Source organism: Pimephales promelas, chromosome 4, assembly GCF_988280905.1.
Source record: "Pimephales promelas chromosome 4, fPimPro1.hap1.1, whole genome shotgun sequence".
Taxonomy (NCBI): Eukaryota; Metazoa; Chordata; class Actinopteri; order Cypriniformes; family Leuciscidae; genus Pimephales; species Pimephales promelas.
Window position 1 is genome coordinate 5,449,055 of NC_142772.1, and position 13,806 is coordinate 5,462,860.

The window sequence follows — 13,806 nt, forward strand, 5'->3', positions numbered from 1 at the left end:
TGTGCAAAGTTGCAGAAACGGGCGTGGTGAGGGCTCAGTAGCGCCACCTTTTGACAAAAGTGGGGTGGTTAGTTTTAACTAGAGTTACAAAAATTGGTATGTATATTGTACTCCTCGAGCCGGACAACTTTTTAATTGACACTTATTAGCTAGGACCCACAGAAAGTCAGATATTTTTGTTTGAATATGGCCACTCTGAGCCTTTGGCTGGCTGGCTGGCTGTCTGTGTGTGTGTGTGTGTGTGCAGGGGGAGGGGGCTTAACCATTTCACTGCTGTGTGTATGACCTGCATAAAGAAAATACATTTCTCAAGCCTGGTATTTTTTAAATAAGTTTTTATTTTTATTTTTTATAAGTAAAGGCATATAACTAGTTTAATTGTAGTGAATTGACAATAGTTTTATATAATTAGTTTATTAATCAGATTAACTTGGTCAATAAACTTGGTCTGAAAATTTGGTCCATAAATTAAACACACTTGCATGTAATAATATGAAACTTGGTACACATATAGATCTCATCGTTTCATATATACTTCACACTCTTACTTTTTACCCCAGCCCAACAGGAAGTTGGCTATTTAGGGTTGTGTTTAAAACACATGCAATGTAATTTAAATTATTGCTCCTAGAGCACTGAACCAAATTCGACGAAACTCGATCAGCGTGAAGTCAAGACATTAAGGATGAAAAAGTGCCACGGGATTTTTGATATCTCGAACGGTTTGGCCGTGGCGAGGAAACGAAATTATGGCGAGAAACATGGAACAGGATGTGTGTTATAACTTCAGCATACATTAACTGATCTTGATGAAACTTCAGCAGTGTTTTCGCTGTAAGAGACCGATCACATGGATGTGACTATTGTGAGTCAAAGTTATAGCGCCACCAACTGGCAGCAGGAAGTGTGTCACTTTCAAAATGCCGTGGCAACGAAACAAACTTTAACATTATTTTTTGATGCTTTTGGGACTCTTAGCTTGCTTGAAATTGCTTGAAACTCAACAGATACATCACATTTATTAGCCAATAGACATGTGCAACTATGGCAAAAGATTAAAGTAATGTCAAAAAAGTAAACACTAAAAGCCTCATATCTTCTAAAAATGTAATTATACATCATTTGTTTCTAAATTAAATTATACAAATATTATAACTTGGTCTTGCTCAATCTGAGCCTGCTGTCTTTGCCTGTCTGTGTATGTGTGTGTGTTTGTAGGGGGAGGGGTATTAACCATTTCACTCCTGTGTGTATGGCCTGCATAAAAAATAAATGCCTTAAGCCTGGTATTTTTTTAAATAAGTTTTTTATTTTTTTATAAGTAAAGGCATATAACCAGTTTAATTGTAGTGCATTAATAGTTTTATATAATTAGTTTATTAATTAAATTAACTTGGTCCATAAACTTGATCTGAAAATTTGGTCCATAAATCAAACACACTTGCATGTAATAATATGACTTGAGTGTTAATCACATCATGTTTTCAGTTTGAATATAAAATATATAAATTATGTAAAAAAAAATAAAGTTGATCCAGCTGGAGCGCAGGCTGAGAATAGCGCTGTCATGACTGGATCAGAGATCATCAGTCATGCCTTCTCATACCTTACGCGCACACCACGCCCACTTACATCAGATCACATCAACATGTCAGCCGGAGGGATAACGAGGGTCGTCGTCGCTTTTGGATTCAAGAATTTCTTACAACAAGATGGCAAAAGAACAGCGCTTTGCAAGACATGCAACGTTAAGATCGCGGACAGTCAGATGACAACCTCCAATTTCGTCCGTCATTTGAAGAGCCATATTCTGCCCAGTAAGTGCTTGTCAATTTGTTAATGTTATCTGGTTAGCTCGTTCGTAGTTAGCTAGCTAATGTAAGTTAAAGGAGAACTCCGGCGCAAAATTACACATTGTTACCTAGTCAACCGTTATCTGAGATTTGTTTTCATGACTGCCGAATGTAAATAGTTTTATCTATAAAAACAGTTTAGCCTATAAGTGACGTCCGACATTCTGCATATTGTGTTATTTTGTTAAGCCCCACTAAAGGCATAAAAAACTGTAAAGCACAATCAAGTTTTCACACTATATTCCAAGACTTCTAAAGTCATTCAATAGCTTAATGTGTGGTAAAATTAATATTTTAGTCTCTAAGTTAAAGTTAACGGAAAGTCATCTCGCCTCAGTCATTCTCCATGCATCAGCATTAGCGCGTCGCGTTCGGTTGCGACAGTAACACGACGACACTCTCTTCAAGATCAATGTTCCCAATATTATACTTTATTTGTAGATAAGGCATAAAGGTCTATGATTTGCATAAAATGACTATCTTGCTGGAGTGGAGTTTATTGCCCTTTAAAATACACTAAGCATTAGTGCTGCACGATTAATTATATCGCAGTCGTAATAGCGATCTCAAACCTATGCAATTATATAACGCAAAATGCCGCGATTTTAAATGAAATAAACAAAGTAGGGCTATTAGCGCAGCATCTCTTCTTTTTTGTCATCCTTTGACTAGTGTTACAAGATCCCCCTCTTATTGGTTCAAATGCCTTTTCGCATTTTGCACGACAAGAAGTGAAAAGCTGCCTGTGAGTGCCCTAGATTAGAATAGATGAGACTCGCATAATGCGCATGCACTGACCGTGTGCCAGCCCAGAATAAACAGTTCTCTTTCGAGCTTGAACGAACAATAGCACACACAATTATGCCAAAATGTGAGAGTTGTGAGTTGTGCTATGAGGCGCGTGTGAGATCCGCGTCTCGGCAACGGGTGCTCTTAAAGGGCCAGCAGCGAATAAAGCGTTCTTTCAGTAAAGTTAAAAGAACAAAGGGAAATTAGAAAATTACTCACTGATCTTGAGTAAAGAACTTTTGTAGCTTTAATAAGGATTATTATATATATAATTTATGATTCAGGCAGCGCAGACTGTTTGATAACTTTATTCAATTTCTGTACCTGTTAAGACAGGAAGGGCACAGGTAAATATGTTTTTTATTATGGGTTTATGTGGGGATTGTTTGAAGTTCACTTAATTTAAAAGCTGTTATATATTTTTTTTAAGCCTAATAATTTTTTAAAAAGTTGATGGCTTTCAATTGATGGAATCACTGTAATGTTGGTTTGGTTGATGGTTTATTGATCATTATAGGTGTTATCAATCATTTATTGTTGTTGTTGTTTTTAGTTTGAGTTGAGAAATAAACATTAATCTGTGTGTGCATTTTACTTTAGAACCAAGCAAGTTGGACTCATGAAACCATTTTATTATATCGGAGTCGCAAATCGCAATTGCAATATTGGCTCAATAATGGCAATATGACATTTTCCCAAATCGTGCAGCCCTACTAAGCATAGATTATAGATACCATCCCTTCGCTATGTTCTTTTCAATGTGAAGCGTTGCGTGCTGTGACTTGGTGTTGCTTCAAGTGCATCGTTCTGCACACGGGATGCGCATGATTGCTTATAATACTTTGGGGAGACAAGGGGGCGTGGCCTAAGGGAATATCACTCGTGATGTTAAGTGATGTTACCCCGCCATCGCTGATACAACCTTTAGCAGTCATGTTTTTGCTTCTTGAGAGAGAGAGAAAGTGTGTGTGTGTGAGCAGTGGCGGTTCTAGGCGGGGGCCTGGGGGGGCCAGTGCCCCTGCGACAACAAGCTTGGACCCCCTTGTGGCCCCCCTAAATGTGGAGTCAGTGTGAAATATTTTTTTTATAGTGTGTCACGCATTGAGCATGACAGTCACTCGTTTCAGTCTTTTGTCTCACACTCCCGTCACACATTGTATTTCTCATGCGGAAAAACTTAATAATATATTTAATATACGCAATTTCTCTGGCCGCGCCGCTCTCACGTGAGAATCAAGCGCGTCTCGCCTGGAGTTCAGCAGTCGACCCTGCTACGCATCAGCCAATCAAAAAAAGAGAAGTGCTACTTAATAGCCAATCAGAAAAGGGCACTATTGTATCTGGGTAAAATTTAACGCAACAACCAATGAAAAAAAGCATATCCTGGAATTGTTCATATGATTCTGTTACAACATCTTCCGAAAGTTTCTTCACCCGTCCCACAGATGAAACTAATCACTGGAGCTCCGAACATCACTTGGAGCACGGAGTAAGTCATGATCTCCTGTTTTAATGTTACAACAAATTCACAACTTGTTTGACAAAAACTATGACAACTTGACTGATGTAAGATGAATCTTTCCCGTAGCGTAAGCTAGCTTACGCAATGCTCGTTCCCTCATCTAGAGAGAACCGAGGTTACGTTAGGTAATCGATTCGTTTCCCATTTAATTAGTATCAGTCTGTAACTTAGACAACAGTTTTACAGCCTGTTCACTGACAACACCTGCTCAGAACAAGTAGTCTAGGCCTAGTCATCTTATTACACGAATCACGATGACTGACATATTGTCACATTATAAACATCTCTCTCTCCAAATAGGCTTAATAATTTTATTAGCACTAGATAAATTAAAGTGTATTGCATAGTCGATATTATAGGTCACTTTTAAAATCATGTCATATTTTATAATTATATCCTGGCCAAGGATGCATTAATTATTGCTTCTGTCTTTCAAAGATGTCAGGAAAAAAACAATTATAAAAAAGCTCATTCACCCTGAGAGGAAAGCCCCCTAAAAAGGCCAGTTTAGAGGATAATTTGCTGATCTTTTTGAAAAAAAAAAAAAAAAAACCCACAAAAATCGTAGATTAATTTGTAAAAATTATATATATATATATATATATATATATATACATACTGTATATTCAATGTAAAAAAATAAAATGGAAATTCAAATACAGACTGATATATGTAATGCAAATGTAAAAATATAATGCAAATGCAAATTGTTGGATAATTATTAACATGGTATTTTGCTTATTTATGCATTCAGTGCAGTGCAGAAAATGATAAGGTCTAAATGTAACTGGCCCCTCTAACAGTACAACTGGCCCCAGCTTGGCCCCCCCAGTTGAAATGGTCTAGAACCGCCACTGTGTGTGTGTGTGAGAGAGAGAGAGAGAGAGAGAGAGAGAGAGAGAGAGAGAGAGAGAGAGAGAGAGAGAGAAATGTAACAAAGTTTAATATTGTTTGTAAACTGTGTTTGAGAGAGAGGAAGGTGTTCAGAGAGTCTGTAGGATGTTAAGCTGTTATTTGTTTTATGGACTCAATGTTGAAAATTTAAAACATTTCAAACACACTGTTGGCAGAAGTGAAAAATAAATAATTTTATGAAGTTACAATTTAGTTTGATTCCATGGTGTATTTTACTGAACATGAGTATTTACAATGCAAATTATTGTAATTTACTGGCAAATACTTATCTTGTCTTTTCATTTTATTAAGATCAGATTCTGCATGTAAAATTAAAATAATAAGGTGACTTGACTTGCACTTGACTTAACCTACTACAAGACTTGACTTGACTTGACATAGCCTGTGACTTGACTTGACTTGCCCCCCCCCAAAAAAATACTTGGGACTTACTTGAGACTTGACGGTTAAGACTTGAGACTTACTTGAGACTTGCGTGACCTGCGCCCATCTCTGCTCTAAGTTTTAAGACAGTTCAAATGGAAGTTGGGAATTATGTGTTGTTTGAATAAATCTCCTAGGAGAAATACATCAAATTACAACGCATGTGTTTACCAATCACCACCATACTCGGTGTGCATGAAGTCAAGACATTGAGGATGCTCAATTCCGGACGGATTTTTGATATCTCGAACGGTTTGGCCGTGGCGAGGAAAATAATTTTATGACTAAAAAAGGACACATAAAATGTGTTAACTTTGCTCGTTTTACCTACAGTTACAAAACATGCCACGTATATTGTTCTTGTCAAGCCGATCAACTTTCTAATTAATAGTAAGAAGCTCAGACCAAAAGAAAGTCAGATATTGCAGTTTGGATGTGTATCTTGTCTCTATCAGTGTCTGTATGGGGAAGAGGGAGGGGGGGGGGGGGTTGCTGGTGTCTGCGTTTATGTGTGTGTGTGTGTGTGGCTGACTGTAGATTTTTTCTGCAAGTCCTTATCTTTTTGCATAACAATTTTGTATTTTTTTAAATGACAAAATATGCATATAACCCTAATCTTTTAAATGTATAGTTTGCTTTAAATAAAAGTAAGATAAATTGGTAAACTACAAATTGGTAATTGAAGCTGAATGAATTTAAAATTAATGTGCTATATTTCAATACATTTGCTTTCCTTAATATTGTAAAACACTAACCTCATTTATATGTGTGTGTGTGTGTGTGTTTGTATGTATATATATTTTGCAAAGCCCTCACTGATGCAAGCTCTTCTGCACACTTCTCTTCGACAGTCAATGCGGAGGTTAAGTTTTTGCACGTCGTGCAGAATAACCCTCTTTATATATATATATATATATATATATATATATATATATATATATATATATATATATATACTTAAAAAAGCGGGGGTTAAGTTTTTGCACGTCGTGCAGAATAACACTAAAGGCACCATATATATACTTAAAAGTGGGGTTGTTAGTTTTATCTACAGTTACAAAAATCGGTATATACATTGTACTCCTCAAGCCGTACAACTTTCTAATACATAGTCATTAGCTCAGACCAAGAGGAAGTCAGATATTTTGGTCTGAATATGGTGAGCCTCTCTCTGAGCCTACGTCCCTGTATGGCAAGCCCTTTTAACATTTAAAAGCTAAGTTTGCCTGTCCGGAATTAACATTGTAGATATCAACAAAGTCTTTCTGTCTAGTCGTTACACTTTGGATAGTTTGTATTATCATTTAAGATATCTGTAACATAATTGTGACTAGTCGAAATGACAGAGTATGGCAAGCCGTTTTAACATTTAATCATGAAAGGGCCAAAGCCTTCGGCACCGCCACCCGGGTGCCTTTAGGTAACTAAAGGAACCGGGGTTGCGGTGCCTCCGGCTTGGGCCCGCCATCGCTGCTCGCAGCTATATTTATTATTATTAGGGCCCAAGCCCTGAAAGGGCGAAGGCCCTATTGTTTTCCTTAGGATTATTATTATTATTATTATTATTATTTATACGACTATTCGGGCACTTTTGGGGCCCTTAACATGCTCAAAAACTCTTGAAACTTAGCACACGGGTCAGAACCCGCGGCCATCAGGGCCGGGCTGAAGATGGTACCCGGGCGTGGCAGGGGGGCTAGACAGCGCCCCCTGGAACGGGGTCCGAAAACTTGGTCCATAAATCAAACACGCTTGCATGTAATAATATGAAACTCGGAGCACATATAGATCTCATCGTTCATATATACCTCATACTATTACTTTTTACCCCAGCCCAACAGGAAGTCGGTTACTTAGGGTTGTTCATAAAACACTCGCAATGGAATTTGAAGTACTACTCCTAGAGAATTCAAACACACGGCACGAAACTCGGTCAGCATGAAGTCAAGGCATTGACGATGAAAGTTTGCGAGGGGATTTTTGATATCTCGAACGGTTTGGCCGTGGCGAGGAAACGAAATTATGGCGAGAAACGTGAAACAGGAAGTGTGTTATAACTTCAGCATACATTAACTGATCTTGATGAAACTTCAGCAGTATGTTCGCTGTAAGAGGACGATCACATGGATGTGACTATTGTGAGTCAGAGTTATAGCGCCACCAACTGGTAGCAGGAAGTGTGTCACTTTCAAAATGCTTTGAACTCACCCTTTTATTTTTACCCGATGTGCTTCAAACTTAATCTGTATAATGTAAATACATAGCAGAAGAAGACCTGTGAATGGATTCTTGATATCTTTGATACTGTTGCCGTGGCAACGCATCAAACTTTAAAATTCTTTTTTTTTATGATTTTGAGACTCTTAGCGGCTTTTGGGGCCCTTAACGGGTTTGAAAACTCTTGAAACTTTGCACACAGGTCAGATCCCACAGCCATCAGAGCCGGGCTGAAGATGGTACCTGGGTGTGGCAGGGGGGCTAGACAGCGCCCCCTGGAACGGGGTCCGAACACTTGGTCCATAAATCAAACACGCTTGCATGTAATAATATGAAACTCGGTACACATGTTGATCTCATCGTTTCATCTATACCTCACGCTCTTACTTTTTACCCCAGCCAAACAGGAAGTCGGCTATTGAGGTTTGTTTGTAAAACGCTCGCAATGGAATGTGCAATACTCCTCCTAGAGAATTCAAACACACGGCACGAAACTCGGTCAGCATGAAGTCAAGGCATTGAGGATGAAAGTTTGCGAGGGGATTTTTGATATCTCGAACGGTTTGGCCGTGGCGAGGACACAAAATTATGGCGAGAAACGTGAAACAGGAAGTGTGTTATAACTTCAGCATAGATTAACTGATCTTGATGAAACTTCAGCAGTGTGTTCGCTGTAAGAGGACGATCACGTGGATGTGACTATTGTGAGTCAGAGTTATAGCGCCACCAACTGGCAGCAGGAAGTGTGTCACTTTCAAACTGCTTTGATATCACCCTCTTATTTTTAACCGATTTGCTTCAAACTTCATCTGTATAATGTAAAAATACAGCAGATGTAGACCTGTGAATGGATTCTTGATATCTTTGATACTGTTGCTGTGGCAACAAATCAAACTTTAACATTCTTTTTTGATACTTTTGGGACTCTTAGCATGCTTGAAATTGCTTGAAACAGATAGATACAGATAGCTCGACAGATACATCACATTTATTAGCCAGTAGGCATGTGCAACTTTGGCAAAAGATTAAAGTAATGTCAAAAAAGTAAACACTAAAAGCCTCATATCTTCTAAAAATGTAATTATACATCATTTGTTTCTAAATTAAATTATACAAATATTATAATTAAAGCAGTTTTTCCCTTTTTTCATTTAAGAATTATGTTTACGTTCAAAAACAGCCAGGTTGTAAAATTCAGAAGAAGAAAAAATAATCTGAGTCATACGTAGTGCTATACTGCCCTCTTGTGTTCAATATTAGTTAGGCCTATTGTGTATATTCCCACCGGTTAATCAACGTGTGACTCCGCTGGGACTCGGGAACTTTTAAATCGCTTACTTAAAACCGAAAGTCAAAATACAGATATCCGCACAAGACATTGATGTTGTGGAGTAGAGCAAGCATTTTAAATAAATTCCTATTAAGTAGGATTGAACTAAACAGAATGAACGTTCACTCTGTTCTGCTGGTTCCTCGCTGTTGGCGCGCACAGTTATGAATGCTTGTGCAGCCATGAGTTTTAGTTTAATTTTAAAATTAGCGCAATTTCGGGATTTGTATTATTTGAATTTATTTTTAAAAAACACAATGTTGAGTTTTATTGTAACACTGTTTAATCGCGCCCACGGTTATATTTTGTATATTATATATAATTATAATGTATTTCTGTATAAAATAATACTACAATAAAAAACACATTTGTGACCGACCTGATCCAGCAAAATTAGTCACAGTGACCCAAATTTAAAAATTGAGATTTTGATATTAATGGAAAGAGGACACTGTAAGCTTTCAAATGATACCTTGGTCATACCTTGAATGGTTGTAAAGATATACAGATTTGAATTCTGGTCGTCTGCCCTTTTTTTCCAATTGAAAACCTAAGAAAATCGCTTTTAAAGTTTTTTTGCCCGTTTTTTTTTTTTTTTTTTTTTTATATCTTTCAAAATCCATAGCATTTTAAGGGATAAACTATTTATTTTATATAGCTTAATTTGACCAAATAGATTAACATATATAAATGCAATTTAACGAGGCTGAAACTCAACTTATTTTTAATTTTTTTGAAATAAATAATTAAAAGTCACTTTTACAAAAATGTTCTAAAATCAGAAAGATTGAAGAGGAGTCAGAGAGAAATTCAGTTTTCATACGGATTAGCCCACATAAGCAGAGAGCAGTCTGTTTTCTTTCATTTTGAATGGTTGTCTTTAAAAGTAGACATTTCAATATGTCTGTGAGGATACCTTATACGCTGACTTTCGGTTCATGAGACAAGCTTCAGTTCACGTGCCGCGCGTCTCCGCGTCGTGATTAGGCCTAGCCTATTGTCTGCAATTTATTTCTTATTATTAAATCCTAGTAATTGGTTGATGAAACATTGATTTAAATTAAGATAATTATTTTAAAACGAAATTTACTTTAAAGAAAGGCTTGTGCTTGCATGTTTAAGCTATGTGAAAGTTTTAGTGCTGCTTCCAGAGAACGGTCACGTTCGGATTGTTTTTCCTCATAAATGCGAACACGGAAAATAAAATAAAGATTTTATGTTCTGGAGAGAGTCAACCCTTCTTCATCCGGTGAGTATTACTTTTGGTTTGTGCAGTGTGGTTCACATAGGCCAATTTATTAAAATATTTAATTATCTGGGAATTGGATCTCCTCCATAATGCTGAAATTGCCCAATTTTAAAAAATTTAGTAATAATTTAAGTTTTGTGGTGTAAGTCTACGTATTTTATAATGTTAACTTCAAATAATACTAATAGTAATTTAAAGATGTTGTAGCATTGGGTCTGGACGTGAAGGATAACTTCGGGAGTTGAAGGGACGTGTCGGTGTCGTGATTCTGTCTTCTCACACCGCGACACAGGTTCGTGGATCTGAGTGTCGCGATCGTTACAGCCTTAGGCTATATTCTTCTTGCAGATAAATATACTCACGCAGTTTAGGTTAGAAGCCTCCAGTGAGTTCAACGTTTCAGGGGATACCCGGGAAATGCTCAGAGGTGACGAGGGGAGTTGAGAAGAGCAATGTTTATTTCAGCGAATTTAAAGCTTTGACAACTTTAATCGTTATTTAAATACCTTTACTCAATTATCTCGACTACGAAACCCTGTGAGATTATTTTTGAATGTCTGTTCTTTGAAATTAGCAAAAATATATATATATATATATATATTTTTTTTTTTTTGTTATTTCATGGTTTTTCCACATAATCGGCCCATATCTTAAAATGGAAGGTTGCAACTTCCGACTCATTTCGCCAGAGCGGGTCACATTTGATTTTTATTTTTTAGACAATGTAATGTGTAACCTAAAAATAAACAGATTATTTGATAAATGGTATATTTAAATCTGCATATTGTAGCCTAATATCTGCAGGGCAGCCTAGTCTCAATAAATGTATGCTTCATTTTTCATTAGTAAATTTGATCAATAAATTCAATAATTTAGAATAATAAGACACTATAGGGCTGTTACCCTAGGTAAGGCTGATCAAATTAAATCGGTTACCAATAATGTTACGAGATTGGTTTAACAGGAGTCAATTAAAAATCGCTGTAAAGAACGATACTTTTAAACATAACCCTAAATCACCATAAGGTGTCACCAGATGACCGTCTTAATGAACGAGTCATGGATTCAAAATGCTGAATCATTCAGTAATGAGAAAACACATTGCTTTGAGATGCGCGATGGGTCGCTGTGATCTTTGTTTAACTATTTTCTCTGCTGAAACAGAAAAAAGTCAATATTGCATATAAAAAGTCAATATTGCATCTAAAATGTAAGTGACTTGACTTGTGTGTGTGACTATGTTTGTTGTAGTGATAAGAGTTGCACCCTTGTTAAAGTTTAAGGCCTTGTGTTTTTGGATATATATCTTTCTTTCTTTTTTTTTCTTTTTTTTACAAAATATGCATATAACCCATATATTTTAGATTTATTATTTGCTTTAAATTAAATTAAGATTGTATTTTTGGTAATTGAACCTGAATGAATTTAAAAATGAATGTGCTATATTTCAGATCATATATTTGTTTTTCTTAAAATTTGAACTAACTTTATTCTCAGCTGAATTATAAATATTTTATTTCTGTATGAATTAAAAACACATTTGATTTTTCTTTTTTAATCAATGTAGAATGTGTAACTGAAATATAAACAGATTAGGGCTCTGTTCGAGGACAAGTAACTAAAACCAATGCGACATGATGAATGTTTGTTTCCCAAACCATCTCAGAGTAACAGCTTACTTTTCTTTCTTACTATATTCTTTCTTACTATAAACTGTGCTGTAGAGCTTGCATCAGTCAAAGCAGGGTTACATTTTGCATGTCGTGCACAATAAACCTAAAGGCACCAGGGTGGCGGTGCCACCGGCTTCATATATATATGTATATATACAGTATATACATATATATATATATATATATATATATATATATATATATATAGCTGTGATCCGCGATGAAGGGCCAAAGCCAGTGGCATGGCCACCCTGGTGCTTTTAGGTAACTAAGGAACCGGGGTTGCGGTGCCACCGGCTTGGGCCCTTCATCGCTGCTCGCAGCTATATTTATTATTATTATTATTATTTATACGACTATTCGGGCACTTTTGGGGCCCTTAACATGCTCAAAAACTCTTGAAACTTAGCACACGGGTCAGAACCCGCGGCCATCAGGGCCGGGCTGAAGATGGTACCCGGGCGTGGCAGGGGGACTAGACAGCGCCCCCTGGAACGGGGTCCGAAAACTTGGTCCATAAATCAAACACGCTTGCATGTAATAATATGAAACTCGGTGCACATATAGATCTCATCGTTCATATATACCTCATACTATTACTTTTTACCCCAGCCCAACAGGAAGTCGGTTATTTAGGGTTGTTCATAAAACACTCGCAATGGAATTTGAAGTACTACTCCTAGAGAATTCAAACACACGGCACGAAACTCGGTCAGCATGAAGTCAAGGCATTGAGGATGAAAGTTTGCGAGGGGATTTTTGATATCTCGAACGGTTTGGCCATGGCGAGGAAACGAAATTATGGCGAGAAACGTGAAACAGGAAGTGTGTTATAACTTCAGCATACATTAACTGATCTTGATGAAACTTCAGCAGTGTGTTCGCTGTAAGAGGACGATCACATTGATGTGACTATTGTGAGTCAAAGTTATAGCGCCACCAACTGGTAGCAGGAAGTGTGTCACTTTCAAAATGCTTTGAACTCACCCTTTTATTTTTACCCGATGTGTTTCAAACTTAATCTGTATAATGTAAATACACGGCAGATGTAGACCTGTGAATGGATTCTTGATATCTTTGATACTGTTGCCGTGGCAACGCATCAAACTTTAAAATTCTTTTTTTTAATGATTTTGAGTCTCTTAGCGGCTTTTGGGGCCCTTAACGGGTTTGAAAACTCTTGAAACTTTGCACACAGGTCAGATCCCACAGCCATCAGAGCCGGGCTGAAGATGGTACCTGGGTGTGGCAGGGGGGCTAGACAGCGCCCCCTGGAACGGGGTCCGAACACTTGGTCCATAAATCAAACACGCTTGCATGTAATAATATGAAACTCGGTACACATGTTGATCTCATCGTTTCATCTATACCTCACGCTCTTACTTTTTACCCCAGCCAAACAGGAAGTCGGCTATTGAGGTTTGTTTGTAAAACGCTCGCAATGGAATGTGCAATACTCCTCCTAGAGAATTCAAACACACGGCACGAAACTCGGTCAGCATGAAGTCAAGGCATTGAGGATGAAAGTTTGCGAGGGGATTTTTGATATCTTGAACGGTTTGGCCGTGGCGAGGAAACAAAATTATGGCGAGAAACGTGAAACAGGAAGTGTGTTATAACTTCAGCATACATTAACTGATCTTGATGAAACTTCAGCAGTGTGTTCACTGTAAGAGGCTGATTACATGGATGTGACTATTGTGAGTCAAAGTTATAGCGCCACCAACTGGCAGCAGGAAGTGTGTCACTTTCAAAATGCTTTGATATCACCCTCTTATTTTTAACCGATTTGCTTCAAACTTCATCTGTATAATGTAAAAATACAGCAGATGTAG

The 13,806-nt window shown here is 37.3% G+C and overlaps 1 protein-coding gene across 1 annotated transcript in view; it reads left to right on the forward strand.

Moving 5' to 3' along the window:
* LOC120472027 (neuronal migration protein doublecortin) overlaps positions 1-13,806 on the forward strand; it is a 93,091-nt gene that overhangs the window by 24,986 nt on the left and 54,299 nt on the right. The gene's annotated exons all lie outside the window — the stretch shown is intronic.